The sequence below is a fragment of the Ovis canadensis genome, chromosome 10, assembly GCF_042477335.2.
Source record: "Ovis canadensis isolate MfBH-ARS-UI-01 breed Bighorn chromosome 10, ARS-UI_OviCan_v2, whole genome shotgun sequence".
In the NCBI taxonomy this organism is placed as follows: domain Eukaryota; kingdom Metazoa; phylum Chordata; class Mammalia; order Artiodactyla; family Bovidae; genus Ovis; species Ovis canadensis.
The window spans coordinates 44,923,928-44,929,061 of record NC_091254.1 but is presented as its reverse complement, the minus strand read 5'-3'; positions in this window follow the sequence as shown (position 1 = coordinate 44,929,061).

Here is a 5,134-nt window from a genome sequence, read left to right as displayed (position 1 = left end):
TTCCAGGGCGGACTATAGCCCATGGGGTTACAAAGATTTGGACAAGACAGTGATGAAACAGTAATGACAGCTCATTCTACAACTCAGGACACAAAGCCTCAAAGAAATCAGGCAAATTGGCAAAGGCCATCACTACCATTGCCACACTGGAACCCAGACCACAGATGGTCTGGGTCCTGCCCTCTTGTGCTTTCTCGCAATCAGGTTCTTCCTCTGGAGGTCCACCATGGACCTGCCCGGAGTCCAGTCTCTGGGGCAACTGTGCCTTCCCAGCAGTCGTTGTCACAGATTTCTGATCATCCGTCTCACCGCAGTATGCAACATAAAGCCACATGTGCGTCTCCAGAGAGGCTCCTTCAAACCCTGGATTCAGCCACTTCCCCTCAAACAGGCTGCGAAACTTCAGGGGATAAAATCTATTTTTACTTTCAGGAAGCCATCTGCCTCCCATCTAGTTTAGAAATGTGACCAGAGCTGGAAAATAATTAACAGATATTTGAGGACGGTGTGCAGTCAGGCTAAGTTCTCTCACATCTCTGTAATCTCTTATTTTGTCAAAGGGCCGGGACCAAGGATAAAGGAGGATTAAGGGATCAGTGTATTACTTATTATCAATACCTGCAGTGTGGGCTAAATGAACAGACCTAAATGTGGGCTGCATGCCTTTCAGAAAACAATTAGACAAATTGAAGTAGAAGAGAGCTGACCGAACCTTCCTAAGTTCTCTGCCTTTTTTCCCTCTCCCGTACTTTTCAGAGTGCCTATTCCTTAGGACATTGCTAAGGAGCCCCCCTTCCAGGGAATGTACCCTACTCAGCATCCTCTAATGAGAGAGCAGCAGTCATGTACGGATGCGAGAGCTGGACCATAAAGAAGGTTGAACACTGAAGAACTGATGCTTTCAAACTGTGGTGCTGGAGAAGACTCTTGAGAGTCCCTTGGACTGCAAGGAGATCAAACTAGTCAATCCTAAAGGAAATCTTCCCTGAATATGAATTGGAAGGACTGATGCTGAAGCTGAAGCTCCAATACTTTGGCCACCTAATGGGAGGGGCTGACTCACTGGAAAAGACCCTGATGCTGTGAAAGACTGAAGGTGGGAGGAGAAGGGGACAACAGAGGATGAGATGGTTGGATGGCATCACTGACTCAATGGACTTGAGTTTGAGCAAGCTCCGGGAGGTGATGAAGGACAGGGAAGCTTGACGTGCTGTAGTCCCTGGGGTCACAAAGAGTCGGACACAACTGAGTGACTGAACAAGTAATCAGAAGGCAAGCTCTTCAGGGATGACTTTGTGATGAAGTGGCTTCCATCTGTGCTCATCGGAGACTGTGTCCGCCGGCTGGTTCCTCATCCAAGAATAAACTATCGAGCCATGTGGCTTTCATTGTTTCTTCAGGGAAAATCTTCACCAGCTGATGAAGTTAAGTAATTCAATTCAACTGACTAGTATCAGTCATAATATAGACTCAAGAAGGATTTCTTCCCATAATAGTTGAAGTGTGGGCCAGAATCACCCAGAAAATACACCCTCTCTGTGTTTTGCTTGTGGGGTGGGTGGGGGGTGGGTGGGGGAGGGGCTCGGGTGGGGGGAATAGGCGGAGGGGTGGGGGATGGGTGGAGGAGAGGGGGAGGGGGGCAGCCCTTCCTGTTCTACTTTCACTTCTGCTCATCCATTCTGGTTGTCAAGGAGAAAGCCTCTTCCCTCTGACTCACTCTCAAGGTCATGAATTCTCTCTGGAAAGTTCCCCAGCAGAACACAGATGTGTTAGTTCAGAACAGCATTACCTGGTTGGTTTTAGTTCTGCATGAATAAATATTGTTGATCAATATCTATCCAGAAAACAAGCAGTTGCATAAGGTAGAGATTAGGGCTATACATACAGAAAACTTGAAATTAATCTAGCAAGATTCATATGCAGTTTTACTCAAGGACAAATTTTTATTGCGCTATTTTATTACATGTGATAATTAGGCAGAAATTAATTTATAAAAGTGATGGGTGTGCTAACAAATATGGGGTTGATTTGCTTTGAGATAGTTTTCTTATGTATTTGTAATCAAGCACTGTGGTCCCCGTTCTCTACTGTAAGATGTACTCTCTGAATTCAACAAAAGACAAAGGTAGGGATGAACACTGGACTGGATACCGTGTCCCCATTCTGTCTCCGTGGTCCGGTCTGCTGGGAGCAGAGACCTCACTTCATCCAAAGAGCACATCTTCAGGTTCTGTGCTGGTTAAGAGATTCTGGTCTGAGGGGAGTGGTGATGTCATGATCGGGGACCTTGGGGATGATACAGAGAGTAGGGAGTAGTTTGGGCTGATTGGGAGCGTAGACAGGAAAGCCAGGACGAGAGCAAATGGACAGATGTTGAGCGCAGGTGCAAGAGTCTTGGAGGTGGGACTCGGGCAGCTAAGAAGGAAAGGTCCAGCTGGAAGAATAAACACCAGGACAAGGGCAAGTCAGGACCTGACCTGGGAGATCAGCAGTGGCCAGAGCAGAGGGTGTCCCCAAAGTACATCATGCAGGGAAGCAGTGTGAAGGAACAGCCAGAGTGAGTGTCTCAGAGAGGCGTCTCAGGTCCAAAAATGTTTCCAAAATTTCAGCAACCCAAGCAGTGGAATGATTGAAAAGCAGTATGGCAGTGATCCCAAGCCTGGGCTTGCCATGAGCCAAACACTGGTTAGCTAACTAGCTCAGTGACCTTAATTAACCTTGAACTAGTCCAGCTCCCTTGCCCTCCACTTCCTCAGCTGTAATGAAGGTAATAATAGTAGCTAACTTACTGGTTTGTTGTGAGGATGAAAGAAGATAAAGCATTCATGAATGTGCTTAGCACAGCTCCTAGCGCCAAGTTGGTGCTCGATAAATGGAAACAATGTTTGCTGTTGCTGTTGACAATAAGCCTGAGTGTGGCTTCCAGTGCTGGTCCAGCTTAAGGGATGAGAGGAAGCACAGTCAGACAGCTGTTGCCAGGTGCCAGGGGATGCCTTTAAGATGCTGTAAGAGGGAATCTTTTACAAACAACTCAGACTTCCCACACAGCAGAATTAATGAGGTTTTCCCAGCCACGTGTCCACCAGCCTGCAGTTTCAGAGTCTGAAAGTCCAGTTCCTTCTCTGAAGTGAAGCTTCCAGAAGTTCCAGATAACTATGAAAATGAATACTCTCTGCACTCTACAGAGGAGGTAACCAAGACGAGAGAGGTTAAGTAAATTACGCAGGGTTCACAGTGAACGACATGGTAGAGCTGAGACGAAGACTGACCCAGATTCGTCTCCAGGACTCTCATCTGATACCCAGCATGGCCCTGCCTCCCCGTTGCACAGGACTGCCTCTGATGGGGAGAAGGCTGGAGCTGGCCTGGATGCTGAGTGTCTGAAGGGAGACGGAACAGAGCAGAAGGCCCTAATGTCCAAGATAAAGTCTGCAACTTTCCCCATTGCTCAGACCTCAGCTGGGCATGTCCTGGCAGAGAAACCACCCAGACATGGGTTGTGCTGGGGGCGACCAGACACCTGTACACCGGGCCAGGGTCCACACTCGGGCCAACACTTACACCCGGGGCCAACAACTGAACTCACTTGTACCTGCAAAGGCTCCCTTTCCAAATCAGGTCCCGTCACAAGTACCAGGGACCACATGGAGGAACTGCATACATGTTGTACTTATATAAGGACTTGAGCCTACTTTATGAGGGAGACAAGTCAACCTACTACAGCATTCTTCTTTCAGTGCCAACCTTGGTGCTTGACACCCAAGGGATGCTCAAATTATATGTGTTTGATCACATCTGTGGCTACCCTATCACGTCAGAAGAGGAGAGACGAGGGCCTTTTCTGAAATAGACTGTGATTTACATCTGATATGAGTCCTAAGGTCAATTCAAGGAAAAGATCTTCAGCCCAGAATCATCAGTATTTCTTTGATGAATCTTTTTCAATTAGTAAGCAAATCGTACAGTACCTCGTGGCCAGTTATAGGGTCCGTTGAAGCCTTTCTCCTTCCAGAGGAAAAAAGCCAACTATTTCACCAAGAAAAATTCTAAAATGGAACTCAGCTTTTGGTCATTCATACCCTAAAGACATAATAATGAATGACTTCTCCCCAGCACATAAGAATTCTCCAAGAGCTGGTACAACTTTATGGAGATACATCAGGATATATCAGCAATATTGACCAGAGTTAAGAAGGTATGTACCCTTTGACCCAGTGATTCTAGTTCTAGGAATTTATTCTATAAATATACTCTCATGCATGGAAAACTACAGTTTTTTTGTTTGTTTGTTTATCTCTCTTTGGCTACCCTGCTGCTTGGGCTTTTTCCTAGTTTCGGCGAGTGGGAGCCACTCTCTGCTTGCGGTGTGCGGACTTCTCATTGCAGTGGCTTCTCTTGTTTGAGGGCACAGGCTCTAGGGCTCACGGGGGGCCACAGACATGGGCTTGGTTGCTCCGCGGCATGTGGAATCTTCCTGGATCAGGGATTGAACTCATGTCCCCCAGTGAAGTCCTTATTTTATTCATTTGTTTGAACCTGCCAAGCGGCTTGTGGGATCTTAGCCACCCCCCAGTTCCAGGAACTGAACACAGGCCATTGGCAATGAGAGGTCAGAGTCCTAACCACTGGACGGCCAAGGAACTCCCCCAGTTTTCCTTCTTAAGATCACAGCGTTTTTCATCTAAAGAAAACTATTTAAATAAATAATAATGTAGCCAGACAATAAAATGGTGCCACATCATTTAGGATTGGATTCTACTGCACGTAACAGAGATGGGACAACTCCGGGTTTAACAGGTTAGACATTTCGTCTCCCAGATAAGAAATCCAGAGGTTGGTGGCCCGGAGCAGATACAATAGCACCATCCTATCCCTTAGGTCAGGATGGCGTATAAGTCTCTGCTGCCTGACTTGCCCTGGGGTCTCGTCTCCTTAATATGGGTCCTGGGGGTGTTGGGTCGCTGAGTCGTGTCTGACCCTGTGCGGCTCCGTGGGCTGTAGCCCGCCAGGCTTCTCTGTCCCTGGGATTTCCCAGGCAAGAATACTGGAGTGGCTTGCCATTCCCTTCTCCAGGGGATCTTCCCAACCCAGAGATCGGACTTGTGTTTCTTGCATTAGCAGATGGATTCTTTTA